Here is a 27,832-nt window from a genome sequence, read left to right as displayed (position 1 = left end):
AGATGGCTTGAATCTAGGAGGTGGAGGTTGCGGTGAGCCAAGATCATGCCACTGCACTCCCCCTTGGGTGATACAGCCAGACCTTGTCTCAAAAAATTAAAAAGTAAGAATAAAAAAGAAATCCAGGGGCAGAGGGAGCCACGTGGGACACATGGCATCGGATAGACCAGATGGTGAGTAGGGTGTACAGGTCAGCGTCATCAGACTATCATGCCTACTCTGTGTATGACAGCAATAGCCCACAATACGTTTAACAAAAAAGGATCCCTCAACTAAATCAATAATTACAAATCCTGTGTGTGCAATACTTTGAAGGAAGAATGTGGACCTGGTGTCCCAGGAGACCAGGCTGTGCGCAGGCTATGGGAGAGGTTGGTCTTGATCCTACAGAGGCAGCTGTTGATGAGTTTCCAGTGGGAACAGTGGAACCTGCCTCGGGGTGCGGTTGTGAGAATGACATCTGTAGTGTGGGAAGCTCTCGGGGCTCTCACGGTAACTCCCTTGCATCTCTTTCTCTTAGAGACAGGGTTTCACTCTGTTGCCCAGGCTGGAGTGCAGTGGTGCAATCATAGCTCTCTGTAGCCTTGAACTCTTGGCCTCCAGCAATCCTCCTGCCTTGGCCTCCATGCCCGGCTAGCTGCTGCTTTCTTTTTCTCACTTCCTCCCCTCTTCTCACCCCTTGTCCCATCTCAATTCATTTTCTTTTCCTTTGTCTGTTTCCCTCCCTTTTTTCTCCTTTTCTTCCCTTCCTTCTTTGCGGCCCCTGCATAGGAGTCTCCAACCTGTGCGGCTCTGTGCTGTAGAGAGAGACACGGGGCTGGGAAGGGGTCCCCCACACTGTGAAGAGAGCCCAGGGCAGTACTGGCTGCACTCCCTTCCCTCTTCCCAGTCCTCCAGGAGGTGCACAGGATCCCGCGTGGGAGGAACCCCGGGCCTCATGGGGGTCTCTGAAGACAGAGCCAGAGCTGCGTGGCGTCTCCTCCATTGAATACTAGGGGACACATTCCTCACAGGGACACAGCCACCTGTCACAGTCCTACTGGTGAAGTCCACAGTGTGTAATTCAGCCCATCCTCCATCCAGAGCTGGCTGTGGGGATGCTGAGAGCTGGTTGCGGGGGTGCTGAGAGCTGGCTGTGGGGATGCTGAGAGCTGGCTGGGGGGATGCTGAGAGCTTGGGCTCCCTGTTTCCACAGTGGAGATTGAGAGAGAGAGAGAGAGAGAGGACACGCTCTTGTTCCCGGGAGCCCCGAGGGCCTGTACATGGGTGACGGATCCATTCGAGTGTCCCACGTCCAATGGTGGTCCTGGCTGATTCCTGGAGTAGGAAAGGAAGTTCCATTCTTTCCTGCGTTGCTCCAACTTCCCGACACAGGAGAACAGATGTTTACATCCAAAGATGACCGAGGTGGCAGTGGCTTCATCACATTGAGCAGGCAGTTCCTTGAACAGGCGTGGGTGGGCCCCAACCTTTTCAGGAAGCAGTTTGACGCAGTGTTTCAGGGGCCTGGAAATGCCCACACTTCTCTCGTCAGTGATCACACTTCTGGGAATTTGCCCAAAGGAAATAACTCCCCCCACCCCCAAAAAAGAAAGAAAAGCCATGTGCCCAGCAGTATCTATTGCAGTGACATTGTATAATAGGGAACCATCCAGTTGACACAACTGTGGCCACCACCTAGTAGATTCTTTTTTTTTTTTTGAAGAGAGACAGAGTCTTGCTGTGTTGCCCGGACTGGTCTTGAACTCCTGGGCTCAAGCAATCCTCCTGCCTTGGCCTCCCCAACTGCTGGGATTACAAGCGTGAGCCATCACACCTGGCCGAGAGAGAGATTCTTGATGAAGGCATTTGTGTTCCTGGATCCAGCCATGCCTGAAGTCCTTACCACGGAGTTTCCAACTATATGAGCAAATAAATTCCCTTTGCTATGTAAACAATATTTATGATACAGAACTATGCAATTAATTGGGTCGTAATGAGGATTAAATGAGGTAATGATATATGAAATACTTGGTTCACAGGGGCTCATGAGAGGTCAACTCTAAGGAATTTCTTTCCCTTCAGTGAATGTACTTCAAGTTAAAATCTACCAAGCATATTCCACATTTTAGAGCAGGCACGAATGGGTTTGACTGATTTAGAACAATAAACACACGGAACTGAAATTTCACATCACCACCTACCCCTCCAGGGTCTCACTATGTTGCCGAAGCTGGTCTCAAACTCCTGGGTTCAAGCAATCCTCCTGCCTCAGCCTCTCAAAGTGCTGGAGTTACAGGGATGAGTCACCACACCCAGCCTCTAGTGGATTCTTAAATCTGCATTTGTAAGAAGGAGTTCTGAGAGCTCTTTGTCAGCTAAGCTGCAAGCACAATTGCATGCCTGCTGAGATGGCTGGGTTGGGATGGGGGCTACGGATTTTCTGAACCATTTCTGATACTGCCACATGGCTCTGTCTGCTAGGAAACCCTGCCAGGCAGTTATGTCCCCCAGGGCGTTTCCAGCCATTCCCAGGCTAAAACTGGAGCGCCTGTTCCATTTTGGAAAATGAAGACTGACATCTCAAGGCGTGTTTCCTTTTTGGATGTTCCCCTGGATTTCTGGAGGGGAAGAGAAGGACGCGTGGAAGACAACCAGGGAGGCGCTTGAAACCCCTTGAGGGGCAGAGCCCCTGGGGCAGGGATTTGGTTTTTTTCGCCTCAAAAGCCTGCTGACAGCTCAAACAGCACCGCCCCCATCCTGGGGATGGAGGCAGGGAAGTTTATTTTTTCTAAAAGATTGTTAAAGGTCTTTATTTTATTGCAAAAGCGATACATGCTGATTGTTGAAAAAGAAACACACAGGTAGTACAGAATTGTATAAAATAAAGCTCCTGGCCACCCCCTCCTCCTTTTCAGAGGGAGGCACCCTTTACTGTTTGTGTTCTTCCTTTTGTTTTAAAATGTGTTCTGTTTTGTTTTCTAGATCGCCCAGGCTGGAGTGCAATGGTGTGATCATAGCTCACTGCAGCCTCGGACTCCTGGGTTCAGGGGATCCTCTCACCTCAGCCTCCCGAGTAGCTTGGGACTACAGGCATCAACCATACCCTGCTGATTTTTTATTATTGTTTTGTAGAGACGGGGTCTCGCTGGTCTGGGACTGGTCTGGGACTCCTGGCCTCAAGCAATTCTCCCACCTCGGACTCTCAAAGCTCTGAGATTATAGGCGTTAGTCAGTCACTGCATCCCATCTGTGTCCTTTCTTTTAGAGAGTTTCCATTTTAAGGCTTTGCAATTTTTTTTTTTTTTTTTTTTTTTTTTTGCAACAAGCCACAGTGAACAATAGATCTTACAACCTGGTACACATGGGCACTTGTGTATAAATAAAACACAAGTGTGACTCAACTATATGGAGTGCCCATCTGGAGTTGTGTAGTCTATTCCGTTCCATTCAATTACATTTTATTTACAAAGAAAGGTGGCTGGTCATAAACCAATCAAATGATTTCATGCCCCACTGCAGATGTGACCTGCAGACAGAGAACTACTGTAGATAGTGACACACGAGGCCAGCTGTTCACGACTCCCTGTCCTACAGCTTGGATCTCACATTGAAGAATTTAGCAGCTTGCTTTCCATAACATTTCCATAACAGCCTGCGTACGGCTCTTCCTTCCTCCTTAACAGTGACAGAACATCTTATCTTTTATTTTCATTTATTTATTTATTTATTTATTTTTGAGACAGGATCTCACTCTATCACCCAGGCTGGAGTGCAGTGGTGCGATCTCAGCTCACTGTAACCTCCACCTCCTGGGCTCAAGCACTTCTTGACTCAGCCTCCTGAGTAGCTGGGACTGTGGGTATGCGTCACCACACCCAGCTGATTTTTTGTATTTTTAGTAGAGACAGGGTTTCACTATGTTGGCTGGTCTCAAACTCCTGAGCTCAGGCAATCCGTCCGCCTCGGCCTCCCAAAGTTCTGAAATGACAGGTGTGAGACGCTGCAACCAGCCCCAGTGGGCAGAGTTATCTTATTGAGTGGTGTTTCTGGAGGTATGTGTTCAACTCTTTCTTTTTTTTGTTTTTGTTTTTTTTTTTTGGGACGGAGTCTTGCTCTGTCGCCCAGGCTGGAGTGCGGTGGCCGGATCTCAGCTCACTGCAAGCTCCGCCTCCCGGGTTCACGCCATTCTCCTGCCTCAGCCACCCGAGTAGCTGGGACTAAAGGTGCCCGCCACCTCGCCCGGCTACTTTTTGTATTTTTAGTAGAGACGGGGTTTCACCGTGTTAGCCAGGATGGTCTTGATCTCCTGACCTCGTGATCCGCCCGTCTCGGCCTCCCAAAGTGCTGGGATTACAGGCTTGAGCCACCGCGCCCGGTCATTTGCATTGTTTCCACGCTGGGGCTGTCACCGTTGAGGTCGTGTGGGACATTCCATCCAGGCACAGGAACAAGAACATCCATGTGGTAGATTCCCAGCATGGAATTTCTGGAATACAAAGCAAGCACCGGCCAGGCAGGGTGGCTCACGTCTGTAATCCCAACAACGTGGGAGGCCTAGGCAGGTGGATCACCTCAGCCCAGGAATTTGAGACCAGTCTGGGCAACATGGTAAAACCCCGTCTCTACAAAAAATACAAAAATTAGCTGGGTGCCTGTAGTCCCAGCTGCTGGGGAGACTGAGGCAGGGGAGGATTGATTGAATCTGCGAAGTGGAGGCTGCAGTGAGCTATGATCACACCACTGCACTCCAGCCTGAGTGACAGAGCGAGACCATGTCTCAAAAAAGTTAATAAATAAACAAAAGCATCTCCTACTATGTTTGCATGTAGGAACCAGTCACAATTTTTAAGAAAATACTATGGTTTTAGAAAGAGGATATTCTTGTTTCAGAAAGAGGTTGGGTCAAGTAGCTAACCTTACCCTGGCTCTGCGTGGCCAAGAGAGAGAAGAAAATTGGAGAGCCCCCCTTCCTCAGGCACTTCCCAAATGTTTCCTCTACATTTCGGGGTCGAACTGCGGTGGCCCCAAGAAGGTGTTCAGGATGGAAGAGGGAGGCCAGTGGGGTGGGTGGGGGAATGACCTCTGTCTCAGAAGGGTGGGGAGGTGGGAAGGGGAGGTGGTTTTATTTGTCTGATTTGTGGAAACCCTCCAGACGTTGAGGCCTCTGAGTGACATTCCCAGGATGCGGTCTGGAGGGCCACCTGTGTTTGGAGGCAGGTGCAAAAGGGGGAGTGAGGGTAGGGGGATGGGCAATCAGGATTCTCCCCATTCCATTCCTGTCCATATTGCCCTCTCTTTATTCACTTATTCATGTGCCGGTGATGCAGGATTTTTCTTCTCAGTCACTTTTCAAACCAGGGACCCCCAGTAGGCAACACCCTGCCCAGGCCTCACTCAGTCACACTGGCATGCCCCGGCTTGCTTGTGTTATAGCTCGTATCCATGTTCGGCAGTTCCCGAGCGCTTGTACCACGCCCAAGAAGAATGAGGATATGAGGGACATTGGAGGAGGAGGGTGGAGAATAATTTTATTGAGTGATAAAAACTGCTTTCAGCGGAGAGGGGACACAGGGTTGGTCGCGGGAAAGTTCTCCGCCTGTGGCTGGGTCTGGGTCTCTTATGGACTCAGAATGGGGAGTGTGGGCTGACTGGTGTGTGAGTATGTCAAAAAGGTTAAAGTGAAAACACCATTCAAAGGTGGGCACGACAGTGTAGAAAACCAATTAGGAAAGGGTAGGTATATGTCAAATAGGTGAAGGGTGGGGGCCAATTAGAGGAAAGCACGCCAAACGGGAAGACAAGCTCCCAATCCAGTCTGAGGATTTAACCTCTAGCTTGGCTTTTGGGTTTTAAACTGTCTCCCGCTTGGAGGGGGGGGGTTTCACCGGGGACCCGCCCCATCTGCCTAGGCATTTGGCTGCCTTCTGCCACTCTTTCAGGCCTATGCCAGGCATCTGGGACACAGCAGTGACTAACACACAAGCTTTAGCCTCCCAGCAGGGACCTTCTAGCTGGGGAGACAGATGTGGAATAACAACCAAGATGTAGTTATTTAGGAGGTGGTAAATATGGCCGAGTGCAGTGGCTGGCACGTGTAATCCCAGTGCTTGAGGCTGGGAGTTCCAGACCAGCCTGGGTAACACCGAGAGACCCCATCTCTACAAAAATAAAAAATACAAAAACGAGCCGAGCATGGTGGCTGGCGCCTGTAGTCCCAACTACTCGGGAGGCCGAGGTGGGGGGATTGCTTGAGCCTAGCAGTTTGAGGCTGCAGTGAGTTATATGATCACGCCACTGCACTCCAGCCTGGGAGACAGAGTGAGACCTGTCTCTAAATATAAAAAATTAAAAAATTAAAAAGGAGATGGTAGTGCAACAGAAAAAGGCGACAGGGTGGGGGTATTTCACGAGGGTCAGGGAGGGGAGTATAACCTCAGATAGAGTGGTCCGTGGTGTTTGAGCACAGGTTTGAAGGAAGGAGCAGGCCACATAGACACCTGGGATGCCTGCAGTCCAGGCAGGAAGAGCAGCCATGCAAAGGCCCTGAGGCAGGACGGTGCTGAAACAGCTGGGAGGAGGTCAGTGTGGCTGGAGTGGAGTGAGCAGAGTGGAGGATGTTTTGGAGGTGAGGGGCAGAGAAGAGACAAGGCTTAGGGTAACACAGGGCTCTGGCGTTCTCAGGAGGCTTCATGACCATGGGGAGGGGGTAGGGCAGCTGAGAGAACTAAAACAGAGGTTCTGGAAGGGAGCGGCTGGCTCAGGTCCTGTGGCCGCTGCGAAAGAGACCAGATGGAACTTTCAAAACCATGCCATCATCATCACCGCTTCTCTCACCATTTCCTAAAACCAAAGGGGGCCTGGCTGCACTGTAAGCCCTGGTTACACCCTCGGGAGCTTGAGCAACCTGTGGCTTTCCAGTACCCACAGGCATGGCTTCCTACCTGCACTTCCCCTTCTGGCCTCAGGAAGAGAAATCCGCCTTGAGCCACCGTAGCTCGTGCCAGGCGCCTCAGATGATGGACAAACACTGACATGGAGGTTCAAATATCAGGAAACACAGAAACAGCCCAACCATGGTGCATCTGGGAGAAAACTCCGACAAGGAAATCCTTTTGCAAGCCGAGTAGGAGAGTGGCATCTTGGCTTGGTGTTGTCTAGCGCAAAAAAAGGCTCAGCCTCTGGAGAGACAGCGGGGCTGCAGTGGGTGCCCCAAGAAAGGGGAGGAACCTGCATGGAGACCCAAGAGTGCTGGGGTTTTGGCCGGGCACAGAGGTTCATGCCTGTAATTCCAGCACCTTGGGAGGCTGAGGCAGGAGGATCACTTGAGCCTAGGATTAAGTTTAAGATTAGCCTGGGAAACCCATCTCCACAAAAATAAAAAATTAAAAAATTAGCCTGGCATGGTGGAGCGTGCCTGTAGTCCCAGCTACTCAGGTGGCTGAGGCGGGAGGATTGCTGTGCCCAGGAGGCAGAGGCTGCAGGGAGCTATGATAGAGCCACTGTGCTCCAGCCTGGGTGACTACACAAGACCCTGTCTCTACCAAGAACAAAGAAAGCAAAAAAGCGTGCTGGGTTTTGTCCCCTTTCCAGCCTGGCTGTGGGGCCTTTAGATCCCCAGCCCCTTTCTGGGCCTCAGCTATAAAATGACGGGGCTGGAGCGGGGAAAACGGGCAGACGGCTCTCCTTCAGACTGCGGAGAGCAGGGAGTTGCCTCACCTTAAGTGCTTGTTTCTGTTCTGAGTTGGGCTCTGTAGGACACTGTTTTGGAAGGGAAGACTCTTAGGTTCTGTGGCCGGAAAGTCACAGATCTGGGCCATCTAGAAAGCTCCAAGCTCTAGAAGCTCTCCACAGCATAGGGGCTGAGCGTGGACATAGAGCCAGAGAGCTTGGGTTCAAATCCTACTGCTGCCATGTGCTGGTTGTGTGACCTTTGACAACCTGCCTGACCTCTCTGGGCTTCTATTGCTAAGTCTGTAAAGCGGAGATGATAATATTTCCCTCATAGGGTTGCTGAGAGAGCGGAGGCCGGTGGCCTATGTGACTGTGACTGTGACTGTTTGTTAGGTGACTATAATTCTTTGACTCATACTCCACCCGCACTCCATTGCCCAGCCCCTCCCCACACCCCCACTGGGTTGTGGAATGGAGCTCAAAGAATGAAATTCTTCAGTGTTATGAAGACATGTGTTTCCTGGAGGCTACAAGGAAGAGAAAGTGCCAGTAGATGACCCCAAGGTCACAGGGTACTTGTTCATTATGCATTTGTCCTGCCCTGCTCCTAACCAGAATGTAAACTCCAGGGGAATTGGGGCCCCCATCTTGTTACCCCAGTTCTAGCTCCTGAAATGGTGCCTGGTTCCCGGGACACATCACCTGAGAGGGTGAGAAAACTGCCTGACAACTTCAGGAATCAGCCAGACCTGGCACAAATTGCACCCCTAGTCACCTTCTTGCTGTGTGATTCGAGGCATGTTACTTTACCTGTGTGGGCTTCAGTTGCCTACTCTGTAAAACAGCTGGATTGTTGTAAGGAGCAAATGAGACGGCGGATGTAAAAGTGCTTTTACGTCCCAGGGCCCAGCACCCAGTGGGTACTCAGCTTGTGTTCTCATCAGTATCTTCCTCCTCCCCACCAACTCCTCCTCCTCCTCCCCCTCCTCTTTCCTCCCCTCCCCCCCCCTCTCCTGTCCCCCTCCCCCTCCTTCTCTCCCTCCTCCTCCCCCTCTCCTTCACTCTCACTCTCCCCCTCCTCCCTCTTCCCCTCTCCACTCCTCCCTCTCTTTCCCCATCCTCCCTCTCCCCGTCCTCCTTTTCCCCTCCTCTCTCTCCTCCTCTCCCCTTCCTCCTTTCCTCCCTCCTCCCCTTCCTCCTCTCCCCCTCCTCCCCCCCTCTGCCTCCTTCCCTCTTCATCCTCCCATTTCTCCCCCTTCTCCTCCTTTCCTCCTCCCCTTCCCCGCCCTTACTTCTCTCTTCCTCCTCCTCCTACCCCTCCTCCTCCTCCTCCTCTATTGGGGTTTCATTCTGCATCAGATGCCAGTTGCTGTGACCTGGATATGTTTTGTGAACTAGAACCACAGTCACGCAGCACAATCCCTGTGGCCAAGAGGACACCTGTGTGTCATTATTAAGTGGATCAGGCCTCCCATCCTGAGAACAAGCTCTCCCTGCGGTTTACAGGGTCCCTGCCCTGAAGCAGATAACCAGGGCCTCACTCTGGCAGGCGGGAAAGGCCCCACCTGCCATCCAGCAGGGCTGCTTCTCCCGGCCTGGTGAAGATGGAGGCCTTCTTCATCTTCTGCCATGTTACCCAGCCTGTTCTGGGATGGGCTCCCACGCCCCAAGACGAAGGGTGCGCCCATTAATCACAGGGCTTGGGAAGCTCACCTGGGCCTCTACCTGGGCCACTGGCTGCAGGTGCCATCACCCACAGATGGTGACCAGGGACTGCCCTTGGACGTGGAGCTGGGCCGCCTACTGACTCGGATGTCCTGTCCTGGCCAGAGGCAGATCTCACAGGGAGCACTGCCAGATGGAACCCAGGATGCCTAGTTACATTTGAATTCCAAAGAAATAGCAAATGATTGTTTGGTGTAAGTATGTCTTGCACAGTATTAGGAACAAATGACAAATCTGCAGCATTTGGGACATACTTATACAAATGACAAGCAGGCATTTGCTACTTCTCTGCAATTCAGATTAACTGGGCATCCTGTATAGTTATGTGCTGGATCCGGTAACACTCCCTAAAGCCTCCTTCTGCCCATGAGCTCACCCCGTTTCAGCTCCATCTTGGTAGCAGCAGAAACAAAGGGTTTGGCCAGGGTCAGGGCCAGGCCACTGAGCCAGGATTGGGGTTGGCGGTGCAACCTCAGGCAAGCCTCCTGTCCTCCTGGTCTCAGTTTCCCCATCTGCATAACTCAGCTGGAAGAATCCCGGCTGCATGGACCTTTTTTGAGGATAAAGCGTGTGATGTATGTGGGAAACAGGTTTTGGAAATGGAAAGGTGTTACAGAATTATGAGTGACTGGAATTCGTTGTTAATGGGTAATGCAGACCAGTCAGTGGGGGCTGTTTACTGGCAACTGGGTTCCTTTTTTGGAAATTAGTTTTTTTCAGTAAGCACCTTGCATTTGTTCTTGAAACATTAGAAAATGGAGAGTAGCAAAAGGACGAAAAATTCCCTAATGACATCACTCAGGGACAACTATTTATAGCTTTTTTTTTTTTTTTTTGAGACAGAGTCTCGCTCTGTCGCCCAGGCTGGAGTGCAGTGGCCGGATCTCAGCTCACTGCAAGCTCCACCTCCGGGGTTTACGCCATTCTCCTGCCTCAGCCTCCCGAGTAGCTGGGACTACAGGCGCCCGCCACCTCGCCCGGCTAGTTTTTTTGTATTTTTTTTAGTAGAGACGGGGTTTCACCATGTTAGCCAGGATGGTCTCGACCTCCTGACCTCGTGATCCGTCCGTCTCAGCCTCCCAAAGTGCTGGGATTACAGGCTTGAGCCACTGCGCCCGGCCGCTTTTTTTTTTTTAATTTTTATTTTTTTGAGATGAATTCTTGCTCTGTTGAGCAGGCTGGAGGGCAGTGACATGATCTTGGCTCACTACAGCCTCCACCTCCCGGGTTCAAATGATCCTCCTGCATCAGCCTCCCAAGTAGCTGGGATTACAGGTGCGAGCCACCATGCCCGGCTAATTTTTGTATCTTTAGTAGAGACAGGGTTTTGCTATGCTGGCCACGCTGGTCTCAAACTCCTGGCCTCAAGTGATCCACCTGCCTCAGCCTCCTGAAGTGCTGGGATGACAGGTGTGAACCACCACACCCGGCCTCTATAGCATTCTTTTTCCTTAGAAAACTTTTCCTCCAGGTGTATGTGTGTATTTCTTTTTCTTTTTAACAAAATAAGTGGGATCATAGTCTGCATTCTTTTAGGGAACCAGTTTTTCCTCCTCTGGCCACTTCCTGTCTGAAGTTTTAGAGTATACCCAGGGGAAAACCATCTTCCTTTCTGGGCCATGTGATTCCTGGGGTATTGACAGATGTCCTATAAAACCATAGCCTGCCTGGCCTCCTCCTGCTGTGCCTACATAGATGCCTGGTTTATGTTAAAAAGAAAAATTGAGATACACTTCTCGTAACAAAGTTTAACATTTTAAATATTTTAAACTGTACTATTCAGTGGCATGTAGTGTTTTGCAATCACCACCAATATCAAGTTCTATAAGTTTTTTTTTTTTTTTTTTGAGACAGGGTCTCACTCTGTCACCCAGGCTGAAGTGCAGTGGCACCATCTCCGCTCACTGCAACCTCTGCCTCCCAGGTTCAAGTGATCCTCCCACCTCAGCCTCCCAAGTAGCTGGGACTACAGCTGTGTGCCACCATGCCTGGCTAATTTTTGTACTTTTTTTTTTTTTTTTTTTTTTTTGTAGAGACAGGGTTTTGCCATGTTACGCAGGCTGGTCTCAAACTCCTGACCTCAAGGAACCCACCTGCCTTGGCCTCCTAAAGTGCTGGGATTACAGGCGTGAGCCACCACGCCCGGCCTAATTTTTGTATTTTTAGTAGAGATGGAGTTTCACCATATTGGCTAGGATGGTCTCAAACTCCTGACCTCAAGTGATCTGCCAACCTCAGTCTCCCAAAGTGTTGGGATTATAGGCATGAGCCACCGTGCTCAGTCAAAACTTTTTTTTTGTAGCTATCATAATGAGTATAAAGAGGTATCTCGTTGTGGTTTTGATTTGTCTTTCCTTGCTGACTAGTGGTGTTGAACATCTTTTCATGTGCTTCTTGGCCATGTGTGTATTTTCTTTAGGGAAAGGTCTATTCAAGTCCTTTACCCTTTTTTGTTTTTTTTCTTTTGAGACAGGATCTGGCTCTGTCATCCAGGCTGGAGTGTAGTGACATGATCTCTGCTCACTGCAGTGTTGACTTCCCAGGTTCAGGTGATCCTCCCACCTCACCTCCCAAGTAGGTGGGACCACAGGTGCCCGCCACCATGCCTGGCTAATTTTTGTATTTTTAGTAGAGATGGGGTTTCACTGTGTTGGTCAGGCTGGTCTCGAACTCCTGACCTCTGGTGAGCTGCCTGCCTCAGCCTCCAAAAGTACTGGGAGTATAGTCATGAGCCACCGTACCCGGCCCCAGTGCCAATTTTTAGACTAGGTTGTTTGTTGTTTTTTTATTGCTGAGTTGTAAAAGTTCTTTATATAATCTGGATGCTAGACCCTTATCAGATATACGATTTGCAAACATTTTCTCCTCTTCTGTGGGTTGTCTTTTTACTCTCCTGATAGTGTCCTTGGGCGCACAAAATTTTCCATTCTGATGAAGTCCAATTTATTTATTTTTTATTTTATTGCACATTTATAAAACCATTGTCAGATCCAAGGTCATGAATATTTATGCTGTTGTTTCCTTCTAAGAGTTGAATGATTCAACCTTTGTATATGATGTGAGGTAGGGATTCTAACTTCATTCTTTTGCATGTGGATATCCAGTTGTCCCAGAACTACTTGTCAAAAAGATTCTTGGCTGAGCATAGTGGCTTATGCCTGTAATCTCAGCACTTTTGGAGGCCAAGGTGGACAGATTGCTTGAGGTCAGGAGTTTGACACCAGCCTGTGGTGGTGCATGCCTGTAATTCCAGGTACCTGGGAGGCTGAGGCAGGAGAACTGCTTGAACTTGGGAAGTGAATGTTGCAGTGAGCCAAGATCACACCACTGCACTCCAACCTGGGTGATGGAGTAAGACTCTGTCTCAAAAAAAAAAAAAAAGACTCTTTCTCCATTGAATGGTCTTGGCACTCATTGACCATAGATGTATAGTTTATATGTAGACTCTCAATTTTATTTCATTGATTTATATGTCTATTCTTATGCCAGAACCACATACTTTGATTACTGTAGCTTTGTAGTAAGTTTTAAAATCAGAACGTGTGGGCCAGGTGCAGTGGTTCATGCCTGTAATCCCAGCACTTTGGGAGGTGGAGATGGGAGGATCACTTGAGTCCAGGAGTTCAATACCAGCCTGGACAACATAGTGAGACCACATCTATACAAAAAATTTAAAAGTTAGCCATGGTGGTGCGCTCCTATAGTCCCAGCTACTCTGGAGGCTGAGGTGAGTGGGATTGCTTGAGCCCAGGAGTTTGAGGCTGCAGTGAGCTATGATGGCACTACTACACCACAGAATAGGTAACAGAGTAAGACTCTGTCTCAAAAACAAACTGTAAACAAACAGAAACAGTGGGTCCTCCAACTTTTTTCTTTTTCAAGATTGTTTTGGCTATTTGAAATCCCTTGCAATTCCATATTAATTTTAGGATCCTCTTGTTTATTTTTGCCAAAAAAGCTGGCTGGAATTTTGATAGAGACTACATTGGACCCGGGCCAGGCACAGTGGCTCACACTTGAAATCCCAGCACTTTGGGAGGCCAAGGCTGGCAGATCACTTGAGTCCTGGAGTTCGAGACCAGCCTGGCCAACATGATGAAACTCTGTCTCTATTAAAAATACAAAAACTAGCCAGGCTTGGTGGTACATGCCTGTAGTCCCAGCTACTCGAGAGGCTGAGGCAGGAGAATCGCTTGAACCCAGGAGGCAGAGGTTGCGGTGAGCCAATATCGTACCACTGCACTCCAGCCTGGGCGACAGAACGAGACTCCGTCTCAAAAACAACAACAACAACAAAAACAGAGATTACACTAGACCTGTACATCACTTTGGGAAGTATTGCCATTTGTGATCATTACTTTTACACATCAACTTAGCTAGCCTATAGTACCCAGTTATTCAATTAAGCACCAATCTAGAAGTTGCTGTAAAAGTATTTTTCAGATGTGGTTAATTTTAGTTGACTTGAAGTAAAGGAGACTATCCTTGGAAATCCAGATGATCCTAATTCAATCAGTTGAAAGGTATTAATAGCAAAATTGTGGCCAGGCAGGGTGCCTCATGCCTGTAACCCCAGCACTTTGGGAGGCCGAGATGGGAGAATCACTTGAGCCCAGGAGTTCAAGACCACCTGGGAGACATAGTGAGACTTCATCTCTAAAGGAAAAAAAAAAAAAAAAAATTAGCCAGGAGTAGTGGTGCATTCCTGTGGTCTCAGCCACTTGGAAGGCTGAGGTGGGAGGATCGCTTGAGCTCAGGAGGTCAAGGCAAGAGCGAGCTATAATACTGCCATTGCATTTCAGCCTGGATGACAGAATGAGACCCTGTCTAAAAGAAAAAAAAAAAAGCACTCCCACCGATGAGTGAAGCTTTAGTTCCTGTCCAAGAATTCCCAGCCTGCCAGCCTGCCCTACAGATTTTGATCTTGCCAGCCCCCACAATTGTGTAAGCCAATTCCTTGTAATCTCTCTCTGTATCTTTGCCTCTGTCTCTCACTCTCTACAGATAGATAGATTCTCCTCAATTGATGACAGGTGTATGTCTTGATAAATCCCACTGTAGGTTTAGAATATTGTAAGTGGAGGCCGGGCGAGGTGGCTCAAGCCTGTAATCCCAGCACTTTGGGAGGCCGAGGTGGGTGGATCACAAGGTCAGGAGATCGAGACCATCCTGGCTAACACGGTGAAACCCCGTCTCTACTAAAAATATAAAAAAATTAGCCGGGCGTGGTGGCGGGCGCTTGTAGTCCCAGCTACTTGGGAGGCTGAGGCAGGAGAATGGCGTGAACCTGGGAGGTTGAGTTTGCAGTGAGCCGAGATCGCGCCACTGCACTCCAGCCTGGGCAACAGAGTGAGACTCTGCCTCAAAAAAAAAAAAAAAAAGAATATTGTAAGTGGAAAACGCATTTAGACTGGGCATGGTGGTTCATGCCTGTAATCCCAGTACTTTGGGAGGTCAAGGCGGGTGGGTCACTGAAGGCCAGGAGTTTGAGACCAGGCTGGCCAACATGGTGAAACTCCGTCTCTACTAAAAATACAAAAATTAGTTGGGCATGGTGGTGCACGCCTGTAATCCCAGCTATTCGGGAGGCTGAGGCTTGAACCCGAGAGGTGGAGGTTGCAGTGAGCCCCTGTACTCCAGGCGGGGCAACAAAGTGAAACTGTGTCTTAAAACAGAAAACAAACAAACAAACAAAAAACACAAAAAAAGCATTTAATATACCTAACCTACTGAACATCAAAGTTTAGCCTACCCACCTTGAATGTACTCAGAACAACTTACATAGCCTACAGTTGGGCAATAACATCTAACACAAAGCCTGGTTTATCAAAAAGTATTGAATATCTCATGTAATTTACTGAGTACTATACTAAAAGTTAATAACAGAATGCTTGTAAGGGTACTTGAAGTACAGTTTCTTCTGAATGTGTATCACCATCATAAAGTCAAAAAATCATAATTGAACCATCGTTAAGTCTGGTACCAATTGTATATGTATATATCTCCTCTCTCTTTCTTTGAAAGATTTCTGACTGATATACCACTTTTTTTTTTATTATTATTTTTTTTGAGACGGAGTCTCGCTCTGCCACCCAGGCTGGAGTGCAGTGGCCAGATCTCAGCTCACTGCAAGCTCCGCCTCCCGGGTTTACGCCATTCTCCTGCCTCAGCCTCCGGAGTAGCTGGGACTATAGGCGCCCGCCACCTTGCCCGGCTAGTTTTTTGTATTTTGTAGTAGAGACGGGGTTTCACCGTGTTAGCCAGGATGGTCTCGATCTTCTGACCTTGTGATCCGCCCGCCTTGGCCTCCCAAAGTGCTGAGATTACAGGCTTGAGCCACCGCGCCCGGCCCTGATATACCACTTTAACAATATTAAATCTTCTGGTCCATGAATGTCTTTCCATTTATTTAGTTTTTCTTTAATTTCTTTTAACAATGTTTTATAGTTTTCAGTGTATAGGTCTTGAACTTCCTTAGTTAAACGTTTTCCTAAGTATTACATTGTCTTCTCTCTCTCTCTCTTTTTTTTTTTTTTTTTTTTAGAGATGGGGTCTTGCTATGTTACCCAGGCTGGATTCAAACTCTCATGCTCAAGGGTATCCTTCCGCCTCAGCCTCTTGAGTAGCTGGGACTACAGGTGTGTGCCACCATACCCAGCTTCTATCCTTTTGAGGCTATTGTAAATGGAATCATTATCTTAATTACATTTTTGGATTGCTCATTACTAGTATACAGAAATGCAACTGGCTGGGCATGGTGCCTCACACCTGTAATCCCAGCACTTCGGGAGGCCCAGGCAGGTGAATGGCTTGAGCCCAGGAGTTTGAGACCAGTCTGGGCAACACAGCAGAACCCCGTCTCTACAAAAAACTACAAAAAAATTAGCTGAGCACAGTGGCATAGGCCTGTAGTCCCAGGTACTGAGGAGGCTGAGGTAGGAGGATCGCCTGAGCTCAGGAGCTCAAGGCTGCAGTGAGCTGTGATCGAGCCACTCTACTTCAGCCTGGGTGACAGAGACCCTGTCTCAAAAAAAAAAAAAAAAAAAAAAGCAACTGATTTTCGTATGTTGATCTTAAATCCCACAACCTTGCGTGAACTGGTTTATTAGCTCTAATAGGTATTTTGTACATTCTTTAGTGTTTTTACATACAGGATGATATCATCTGTGAATAGAGATAGCTTTACTTTATCCTTTTCAATCTGGATGCTTTTATTTTTCTTGCTTAATGGCAATGGCCAGAACCGCCAGGATAATGTTGGACAGAAGTGGCCAGAGTGGGTACTTTGGCTTGTTCCTGTTCTTAGGGGGAAAACATCCAGTCTTTTACTATTAAGTGTGTCATTAGCTGTGGGATTTTCACAGAAGCCCTAAGGTTGAGGAAGTTCCCGTCTATTTCTAGTTTGAGTATTTTTTTTTTAAATCATGAAAGCATTATTCGATTTCTTCAAATGCTTTTTCTGTCTGTCGAGATGCTCATGTGGCCCAGTTTACTTTTATCCCCTGGTTGGAAGCCTTGGGTTGGAAATTCAATCTCTGTGGTTTTTTGGGGATCAAAGAAAAGAGTTATAGTCTTACAGCTCTGCCCATAAATAATTGCAGGCTCACAGCCGTGGTAAGTGTTTAGGATGCATAAAAACACAAAGTTGGCTCCTGTTGCTGCTCAGCAGTTGGGGAAAGAAAAACAAATGAAGATGTGGTAGTATTCAGTAAAGGACAGAAGAAAACTCAGGCTCACCACTGCTTTTACAGGAAGGAAGGAAGGAAGGAAGGAAGGTAGAGGTAGGGAGGAAAGAAGGAAGGAAGGGAGGGAGGGAAGAAGGAAGGGAGGGAGGGAGGTAACTCATTCACAGCCGAGGGTGGCCTGTCAGTGGACATGGCACAAGGTGGCAAGAACTTGGAGCTGGGGACACTTTGCTGAGGGACCCGGGACAAGCCATACCCCCTATCTGGGCCTCCCTATCTTTAGGACCTCAGGTGAAGGCATGGGATTTGGGCACCGGAGGGTTCTAAGATTCAGGTCTTTGCCAGCATGGGGCTCGGAAGCTCCCTGTCCAAATGGCGTTTGTCTGTGGATGGCCATATCAGGGTTCTGCCCATCTCCTGGCTCTGTGTACTCTCAAAGCCAGGCACGTTTCTTAATTCCCTCTAATGATTTCCCAGAGAGCCTGCTGGATCCAGGCTGCTGCTGTGATCACTGCAGCCGGCCGATGGGGCTCCAAGCAGACGGGCAGATGGCACCCATTTAGGGGCAGATGCGGAAACAGGAGCTACTGATTTCCAGAGCTTTCTTTCAGTGATGGCTGAGAAAGGCCTACCTGGGGGCACGGGCCACTCTGGGGGCACAAAGCGGAGAGGCAGCTGATAAGCCTTACCTAATACCTATCCTGTGCTAAAAACTTTACCCTCATCTTCCCAGTTAACTCCCAGTCGGTCTTAGGAGACAGGACTGCTATTGTGCCTATTTTGCAGACGAGAAGCCGAGCTCAGAGAGGGTGGGTAACTTGCCCGAAGGCACAGAGAGTGTCTCGGTCAGTCCGGACGCGTCTGTAGAGTTACAGGAAGAGAAGGGCCGTCCTCCAGGGGGCTGGGAGCGCCCCAGCGCGGGTCCGGGGTCGAGGTTGGTGGTCCCGCCGCCTGGAAGTGCTGGAGCGGCGGGGGGAGAGAGGGAAGTGGGGAGAGCTGCGAGCGGCAAATCCGGAGGGAGGGTCAGGCGGTCGGGGACGGGGTGGGGGGTGCTGGCACCGGGAGGCAGGGGCAGGATCGGAGAGTCGGGGAGACACCAGGTCCGCGCGAGGCGTCTCAGGGGTAAGCCTGGGGGGCTCTGCGGTGGCGAGGGAGCGGGGTATGGGGTGGAGCCTGGGGGCGATCGGAGTGAGGCGGGGAACGGGCGGTGGTCTAGTCTGGGGCCCAGGTGCGGGCCGCGGGGGCGGGAGAAGCCGGAAGCCCGAGCCGGCCGCGCTCCGCCCCGGCGGGTCCAGCCCCCGCCCCCGTCCCCGCCGCCCGCTCCTTTTCCCGGGGCGCCCGCGCGGCCAGCTCAGACCTCCCGGCTCGACAGGCGGCGCGGGCGGCGGTGAGTGCGGCGCGGGGACGCCGGGGCTCGGGGGGCAGCGGGGGACAGCGGAGGGCCCGTGGCGCCAGCACCTGCTGGGCGCCCCGGGCACCGCGCCCTTGGCTGGGGGCTCCCGGGAGGCCGGGGGCGCCGGGAGGTTTGCGGGCATCGAGGCACAGCGGAGGGCGTAGGGGCCGGGCCGGGCCGGGGCGGGGTCCGGCCTCCCAGCCCTGGTCCCGGCCGCGTCTCCGGTTGGGTTCATTTCCTGCGCCCCGGAGTGGCCCGATCGCGTGTGGCGGAGTCGTCCGGCCCCCACCCGAACGAGCGCCCCTCGCGGCCCGCCGCGACCCCCTACGGGGAGAGGACGGCCCCTGGGCTTTTTAGAAAAAGGCGCGATTCGCTCTAGTGACTCAGGTTGAGATTTCCAGAAATATCCCCCGGGGGTTCAGAAACAAAACCAAAACAAACAAAAAAACCCCAACGAATTCCGGAATGCTGTTTGCATACATTTGGCTTCTAAGGGCGCGGGTGCCCGCGTTTCTCCCCTTGCCCCCGCGAGTTCGCGCAAGATCCGGGACGGACACCAGAGGTCCCTGGGAGACCCTGGGGGGGTGAAAATCAGCGAAGCGGGCCGTGGCCCCTAGGCCTGACCCCTCCCCGCGGGGTAAGGTGGGCACCCCGCGAGCGCAGGGGTCCTGTCACTGCTGATGGCACCCAGCTCTGGGCCCAGACGCCGCTCACCGTCCACCGCTGGTGCTGGGTAGGTGCTGGTGGGACCAGCTGGTGACTGGTGGCAGCAGTGGATCTCGCCCCTCCCTGCCAAGCTAGGCAAATGCCCTCCCCGTTCTGGTTTGCAGGTCACTGTGGATCTAGGTGGTCAGTTGGTGGTGTGCCCGAAGCTCTTCAGGGTCAGGGAGAGGAGGTGACGGGGAAAGGTGTGTGTTCTGGAAGGGCCAGTCATGCTTCAGGGACCTGGCTAGTTGGACCTTCGCTAGTTTTCTACTTCCCGGCAGTGGAGCTGATGTCACTGGCTGTTGGACTGAGCAGTGGTCACTGGGAAATCCAGTTTCTGGAAGCCACTGGACCTTCCAAGCTCCTACCAGTCTTCCCAAAGAGGATTACTTCCTCCCCTTGGCCTGGTGCACTGGTGCTGGTTCCAAGACTGCCTGAAGCCCAGGTTGGGATCCTCTTTAGGAAAGCCATGATTTGCCTTAATGTGTGCTTGACTGCCTCATCTGCCCTCTCACCCCCTGCCTTCTCAGAGTGACTCTTTTTAGGACTTCCTATTTAGGACTAACCCAGATGCCTGCAGAGAGAAGTACAAGCTGGTATCTGGAATTTCACCAGTGTTTTGGTTTTATCAGTTGGAGCAGAATCTAGATGGCGTGTGACTTGCTTTACCTGGCACTGAGTAACACCCATGTTGCACTTGGCTTTCTTCTCCACCAGCCCTTGCTCTGGGAACTAAATGTGCACCAAACTGTCTAAGAAACATTTAATTGTAATCTACCATGAGGGAGGCCCATCTTCCTCTTTCCTGTTACTTGAAGGCATGAATAATAGATGCATTTATTCACATTTGAGAAAGCATCTTGTAATGTCACAGATTAAGTGACTGGGTGATTGATCTAAGACGTAGGATCAATTTTCTTTCTTTCTTTTTTTTTTTTTTTTTGAGTCAGAGTCTCACTCTGTTGCCCAGGCTGGAGTGCAGTGGTGCGATCTCGGCTCAATGTAACCTCTAACCCTTCCCACACTCCTCAACCCCCCACCCGGGTTCAAGCAATTCTCATTTCTCAGCCTCCCAAGTAGCTGGGATTACAGTTGGGTGCCACCACGCTTAACTAATTTTTGCATTTTTAGTAGAGACAGGGTATTGCCATGTTGGCTAGGCTGGTTTCGAACTTCTGACCTCTAGTGATCCACCTGCCTCGGCCTCCCAAAATGCTGGGATTACAGGTGTGAGCTACCTCAGCTGGTCAGTTTCTTAAATCTCTAAAATACTACATTGAAGTGTAATTCACTGTCTTTGGTGAATCCATTTCCTTTTTTGTTCCTTCTGTTCCTTTTATGGGCTGGCTGTTGAGAAATAAAGCGCTACCCTTGCCATGTAAAGGATGCAAAAGAATGGATCCTGGTCCTGAGGGGTTTACACAATGGGTAGAAAGTAGAAGTACACACAGGCGAAAAAGTTGGTGCTAGCTAACGCCCTTGTAACTCTGGAAAGGGCTTGAGAGCAGTGGAAAGGAGGCAGCTGAGTTAGAGAAAGTTTCATGGAAAAACTGAGGCCTGAGCACATGTGGCAGAAGGAACATGTGGACATAGTTCAAACAAACAGGAGGGTCTCAGCAGAGATGTGGAGGAGGTACAGCCAAGCCCAGGTGGTTGAAGACAGTAAATGGAAAATCCACTGAGAGGAAGGAGCTGGAAGGCGTTTCCAGCGTAAGTGAATTTTCAAGAAAATAAACAGTGCATGTTTTGCTGACATTACCCATTCTTACTGCTCAGAGATGTGTAATAGCACTTTGAGAATAGGCTGGTGCCGTTTTGTGACTTGAATTTCTCCCACTGAAGAGGAATTTCCCCAGAGCTACAGTGAGGGTGGAAAAAAGAGGATCTGCAAGAGGAAGTCCTGGATTCTTGGCACTGTGACTTGTCCTCTATTTGTTTTCGCTTTTACGGCAGTGAAAATAGCCCCGTGGGTGAGGCGGTCTATCAGGTAAATAGACTTCCTTAGTTCTATGTATCTTTTGCACACACATTTTTGACATCTCCCGGGCGCGTGTGGCCACCCATGGTCTGTTCTGAACTTGGTTAATGTTTACTTGCCTACGAATTGTTATTTGAGGTCAAGTGGCATTTTCCAGGGTCCTCATAATTTCATCTTGTTTGAGCCTGTGTTGATCGACTCTCTGGACACCGGTGACAACGGCTTTGTAGCTAATGAAGTTGTCCCTTGGCTGCAGGTTATGTCAGTAGAAGAATTGTGTAATTTCATAGAGCTTAAGGCATGGACACAAGAAAGGAACCATTCTGGAGGCTGTCTGTGTGATGGTAATTCTCTGCTCACCTCGTAGTAGGTAGGAGTTTATATACCAGGATCCAAAGCTGGAGGCTTCAGAGAAAATAATGTTAGAGAAGTTAAGCTATTTAGCTCATGGAGACTTAGAAATAATTGACAGTGTGCCTTAGGTAGGTTTAAGAGCTTAATGATGACTTGCCTTAACCTTGAATTCATGAGGTTATTCCTAAATGATGCATTGATAGTTTGAAATTTTTTATTTAAAAAAAATTAAAGAAAGTATGGAAGATAAAGAAGAAAGGCATAATCTCATAGTCAGAATGAAACAACTACCACTGGCTGTCCTTATCGGGCGGCTTCTGTCTTTTGTCTTTGTGCCTGTTTTCTATGAAATTGTCATCAGGGTTCATATAATTTTGTATCCTAATGCAGTTTCAATCTTATTAATGATCTCATTGCACTGTTTGGTGAAAACCCATCATTCATGTGGAAACTGGGCATGTGGTTTCACCCAGAATCCAGAGGAAAATTGCCCACTCTGATTGTGGGGGAGCAGCCCAGTTCCCTGATGGAAGCATTTTCCATTCCACAAATCACTGTGATTTGTCGTTACGCCATGCTTGAACCTGGCTTTAAGATTGTGGTAACTTTACTCGAGGGACATACCGCCCTGCAGAAACCGCCTGAACTCAGAAGATGGAATTGGCACACATTTCTCTGAAATATTTTACTCTGAGCTTCTGTACTTTTAGCTGAGGTCTACTGAAATTAGAATTTGTTTGGGATCAAGTAACCGAAGGCCAATTTCTCGCTTCCTTTCCCAAAGAGAGCTGGAGGTCCGGGTTTCCCCTTTTGTCTAAATCCTTCCTGCTTAACCATTTATGGCTTAAGACGTACCATTCACCTTGAACATTTTCAGGAATGACAGGCAGATTAAATTCCATGACGACAAAAACCATGTTGCAGAATCGTAGTTTAAAACCTGCCAGGCGACGGTCCTTAGTTTAAGAATTTTAGGCAATATTCAATGTAATAAGTATACAATTTGGATAGTTCCTGAGGGTTGATTATAGTCAGGATCCACTGTGCTCACATTATTGGAAATAACGTTTTTCTCCAGAGAACCTAAAAGACCAGACCTTTTTGACCCTCGCAGCTGGTACTCTATCTTGTTTACAAACTAGGCTATTTTCTTAGGAGACCTGACAATTTGCATGTGAGTGCCCTTCTTTTGCCCAAGGAATCCCTTTTTTATTCTGGGGTCATTTCTGTGATATACATATTCATGCACCTAGCTTAGTGTTTCTTTTCTGGGGGCTGGGAGGTAGGGACCAGAGTAGAATTGAATATTTCTCCTTTTTCTTCCTGGAAGAATCGATCTTCGAGGATTAAGTTGGTGGTTAAAAAGCCGCTTTATCTTTCTGAAGGCCTTGCCCTTTTAAGTGTTGATCTGATACCCAAATGTAGAAAACAGTTCTATACACAGCTTGAGGATGTATTTTTAGAAGAATTTACCACCCACATGTGGCTAAAGTTTTGTGGGGAGTTTTTTTTTTTTTTTTCCGTTGTGAGTGAAATAGATATTTCACTATATGTTGCTCTTATTTTCAAACCCTTTAAAAAGCCATTGACCATTTTCTCTTTTATTTTTAGTTGACATATAATAATCACACACATTTATGGGATAAAGAGTGATATTTTCATACATGTCTCCAGTGTGTAATTGATTAACGGGTAACTGGCATGTTCATCACCTCAAACACTCATGGTTTCTTTGTGTTGTGAACATTCAGAAGTCTCCTAGCTACCTGAAAATATAGACAGAATCATTGTTAGCCATATTCACCCTACAGTTTACAGAACAGTAGAACTTCTTTCTCCCATTGAACGGTAACTTTGTACCTGTTAACCAACCTCTCTTCCCTTCCCCTTTCTAACCTCCAGTAACCACAGTTCTTTTCTCTACTTCTGTGAGCTCGATTTTGTTGTCTTTCCTTTGTGGAAGTTGTGAAATACCTTTTGAGGGGAGTGCAGACTTCTGGACAGGCGTAAATATGCATTCAGCTGGACACAGTTTGGGAGGTTCCTTCAAAACCTGTTCTTTTGCCGAAATTCTAGGTACCTTTTTATTTTGTTTTATTTTTTATTTTTCACCTCATCAGTTAGAAGTATCAGAAACTCTCCTTTTCCCCCCACTTAATCTTTGGCATTTAACCAAAATATACTTTATTTATTTATATGTTTTTTGAGACAGGGCCTTGCTCTGTTGCCCAGGCTGGAGTACAGTGGCGTAACCACAGCTCCATGCAGCCTCAGCCTCCCTCCCCAGCTCAAGCCATCCTTCCACCTCGGCCACCACACTAATTTTAGTGGTTTTTTTTTTTTTTTTTTGTAGAGAGACAGGGTTTCGCTATGTTGTCCAGGCTGGTCTCAAACTCTTGGAATCAAGTGATCTATCCATCTCGGCCTCTCAAAGTATTGCCATTACAGGCATGAGCCTCACCCCAAAGCATTCAAATTTTGTTTTTTTTTTAATTGAACTTGAGTGCTTTGGGGTAAGACCTGCCTATTTCATTTCACCTTATAGTTTTTCTTACTCTTGGCCTATGTAGGGGAGAGGGAAGACTTTCTTTCTGCCTTCTGAAGGTACCATAATTGAGTCTATGAAATAAACTGATGATTGATATATTAACAGACAAAAATACATACAAATTTTTCCATGCATAAATGTGGGAGTCCCACAGAAAGTGAAACTCAAAGCAAGATCAGATGACTGACATTTATATAGTGTGCCTGAGCTACAAAAAAGGAATAAGGGGCTGGGTGTGGTGGCTCATGCCTGTAATCCCAGCACTCTGGGAGGACAAGGCAGGTGGATCGCTTGAGCCCAGGAGATCCAGACCAGCCTGGGCAACATGGCAAAGCCCTGTCTCTACAGAAAATACAAAAATTAGCCTGGCATGGTGGCTCATGACTGTGATCCCTGCCACTCTTGAGGTTGAGGCAAGAGGATCGCTTGAACCTGGGAGGTTGAGACTGCAGTGAGCCGACATAGCACAACTGCACTACAGCCTGGGTGACAGACCAAGACCCTGTCTCCAAATAAAATAGAAAAAGGAATAGGGGCTTGGGGCTCCTGGAGGGAGGTGGTGCTAGATTACAGAAGGGTGAGGGGAGGAAATGTATGGTGAACAAAGGTTGCCTTGTTAGGCAGATAAAAAGTTTCTTGAATGATGAAAGTTGTCTCAGAGTAGCCCTCAGAAGAACAGGTGATAGCTTGTGACCAGGTATCGACCTTCAATCTCCTCTCTGAAGTTAAGATCTTCCAGCTGGGCCTGGTGGCTCATGCGTGTATTCTCAGCATTTTGGGAGGCCAAGGTGGGTGGATCACGAGGTCAGGAGTTCGAGACCAGCCTGACCAAAATGGTGAAACCCCATCTCAACTAAAAATACAAAAATTAGTCGGATGTCGTGGCAGGCATCAGTAATCCTAGCTACTCAGGGGGGCTGAGGCAGGAGAATCACTTGAACCTGGGAGGCGGAGGTTGCAGTGAGCTGAGATTACACCACTGCCCTCCAGCCTGGGCCACAGAATGAGAGTCCGTCTCAAAAAAAAAAAAAGAAAAGATTTTCCCTGGTTGATGAAGGTCCTATGATAGTCACTTTAGTTTACACAGATCAAGTATCCTTTCTCTGAAATGCCTGGGACCGGAAGTGTTTCGGATTTTGGATTTTTTTCACATTTTGAAATGTTGCATTCTACTTACTGGTTCAGCATCTCTAATCCAAAAATCCAAAATCCAGAATGCTGCAATAAGCATTTCCTTTGAGCATCATGTCTGTGTTCAAAATGTTTCAGATTTTGGATTTTCATATTTGGGATAGTCAACCTGTAGATTTCAATTTATTATATCAAAGGACAGTTTTTCAGAGCTACTCCTGTGTCTGCAGTTTCTAAGAATAATCAGCTCGAAATATGCCAAAGAAATGGATCCTGAGGTGACATATTCCAGTCTCCTACAGTCATTTTGGGGTATTGTGTCCTGAGCCCCAACACCTATTTGGGTCATTCATAAGTGTGATCCCTGAAGGTATTTAAATAAACTTTCAATTTTGGCATAATTTTTGATTTGCAAGAAAGTTGTGAAGTTAGTATAGGGAGTTCTTCACCCAGTTCCTGGTTCTCTCCATTGTTAACATCTTACATCACACAGTATATCTGTCAAACTAAGAAACTGATGTGGTGGGTATGTTACTGTTCACCAAACTCCAGACTTTATTTGGAGTTCCCGGTTCTCCCACAGATGTCCTTTTTTCTGGGCCAGGGTCCTAACCCCAGGGTACCACATTGCATTGATATATTTTATTTATTTATTATAAATAAATATATAAATAAATATATTTTATGTATTTATCCCCATGTTGGCCAGGCTGGTCTCGAACTCCTGACCTCAGATGATCCACCTGCCTCGGCCTCCCAAAGTGCTGGGATTACAGGCATGAGCCACCATGCCTGGTCCCACATTGCATGTAGTCATTCCTGTCTCCTCAGCCTCCCTGGCTGTGTTAGTTTCTCAGTCTTGCTTTGTTTTTCATAACCTTGACACTTTTTGAAGATCAGGGATTCTGTAGAATTTCCCTCAAATCAGGGTTGTCTGATGTTTTTCACATGATTACGACGCGGTTATAGGTTCTGCGAGGAGAAGACCACAGAGATGAAGTGTCCTTCTCATCCTGTCACATCAGAGGGCACCTGATATGCACATGACATTCCAGATGTTAATATCAAGGGAGAGAGTAAAGTATTCCTGATGTTAATTAATACTAAGGGAGAGAGTGAAAAGGAGGTGTTTGCCAGGTTTTCTCACTTGTGGTTTACTCTCTTTCCCTTTTCATAGGCTCTGTTTTTCTTTCTTTCTTTTTTTGTTTTTTTGAGACGGAGTTTTGCTCTTGTTGCCCAGGCTGGAGTGCAGTTTTGCGACCTCGGCTGCAACCTCCGCCTCCTGGGTTCAAGCAATTCTCCTGCCTCAGCCTCCTGAGTAGCTGGGATTACAGGCATGTGCCACTACACCTGGCTAATTTTGTATTTTATTTCTTTATTTATGAGACAGAGTCTCTCTCTGTCGCCCAGGCTGGAGTACAGTGGCCTGATCTCAGCTCACTTCAAGCTCCGCCTCCCAGGTTGCCTCAACCTCCCAAGTAGCTGGGATTACAGGCACCCGCCACCATGCCCGGCTAATTTTTTGTATTTTTAGTAGAGCTGGGGTTTCGCCATGTTGGCCAGGATGGTCTTGATCTCCTGACCTCATGATCCACCTGCCTTGGCCTCCCAAAATGCTGGGATTACAGGCGTGAGCCACCGTGCCTGGCCTATTTTGTAGTTTTGATAGAGATGGGATTTCTCTGTGTTGGTCAGGCTGCTCTGGAACTCCTGACCTCAGGTGATCTGCCTGCCTGAGCCTCCCAAAGTGCTGAGATTACAGGCATGAGCCACCATGCCCGGTGACTCTGTTCTTTGAAAGAGAGTCGGCCGGGCGCGGTGGCTCAAGCCTGTAATCCCAGCACTTTGGGAGGCTGAGACGGGCGGATCACGAGGTCAGGAGATCGAGACCATCCTGGCTAACACGGTGAAACCCCGTCTCTACTAAAAGTACAAAAAACTAGCCGGGCGAGGTGGCGGGCGCCTGTAGTCCCAGCTACTCGAGAGGCTGAGGCAGGAGAATGGCGGGAACCCGGGAGGCGGAGCTTGCCGTGAGCTGAGATCCGGCCACTGCACTCCAGCCTGGGCGACAGAGCCAGACTCCGTCTCAAAAAAAAAAAAAAAAAAAAAGAAAGAGAGTCATGGAGTCTAGCCCACACACAGGAGAGGAAAGGGAAAGATTAAGTTCCACCTCCTGCTGGGTGCCATGGCTTATGCCTGTAATCGCAGCACTTTTGGAGGCTGAGGCGGGTGGATTACTTGAACCCACGAGTTTAAGACCAGCCTGAACAACATAGTGAAACCCCCATTTCTATGGAAAGTTAAAAAAAAAAAAAAAATCAGCCTTGAGAGGCTGAGGTAGGAGGATTGCTTGAGCCCAGGAGGCTGAGGCCACAGTAAGCTATGATGGTGCCACTGCGCTCCAGCCTGGGTGACAGAGTGAGACCCTGTCTCAAAAAAAGAAAAGAAAAGAAAAGTGTGTTAGGCCGGGCGCGGTGGCTCAAGCCTGTAATCCCAGCACTTTGGGAGGCCGAGACGGGCGGATCATGAGGTCAGGAGATCGAGACCATCCTGGCTAACACAGTGAAACCCCGTCTCTCCTAAAAATACAAAAAACTAGCCGGGCGAGGTGGTGGGCGCCTGTAGTCCCAGCTACTCCGGAGGCTGAGGCAGGAGAATGG

General features: G+C 48.7%; 1 protein-coding gene across 9 annotated transcripts in view; it reads left to right on the top strand.

Annotated features, from left to right (window-relative positions):
• Positions 1-27,832, top strand: part of LITAF (lipopolysaccharide induced TNF factor) — an 80,548-nt gene that overhangs the window by 24,163 nt on the left and 28,553 nt on the right. For 2 of the 9 annotated variants that reach the window (XM_023231124.2, XM_023231125.3), the window contains exon 1: positions 18,319-18,450. The exons of 1 other annotated variant lie outside the window; for it this stretch is intronic. The gene's annotated coding sequence lies outside the window, so the exon portion shown is untranslated. Of the gene's footprint in view, positions 1-17,332; positions 17,355-17,773; positions 17,998-18,053; positions 18,186-18,300; positions 18,451-18,932; positions 19,190-20,982; positions 21,149-27,832 lie in introns of those variants that run through there. 6 more of the 9 variants (XM_023231128.3, XM_023231127.2, XM_023231126.2 and 3 more) reach the window with 6 other exon arrangements.

The sequence above is a fragment of the Piliocolobus tephrosceles genome, chromosome 17, assembly GCF_002776525.5.
Source record: "Piliocolobus tephrosceles isolate RC106 chromosome 17, ASM277652v3, whole genome shotgun sequence".
NCBI classification, from domain to species: Eukaryota; Metazoa; Chordata; class Mammalia; order Primates; family Cercopithecidae; genus Piliocolobus; species Piliocolobus tephrosceles.
Note: the sequence above shows the minus strand (reverse complement) of the source record. Positions and strands in the feature narration are given on the sequence as shown.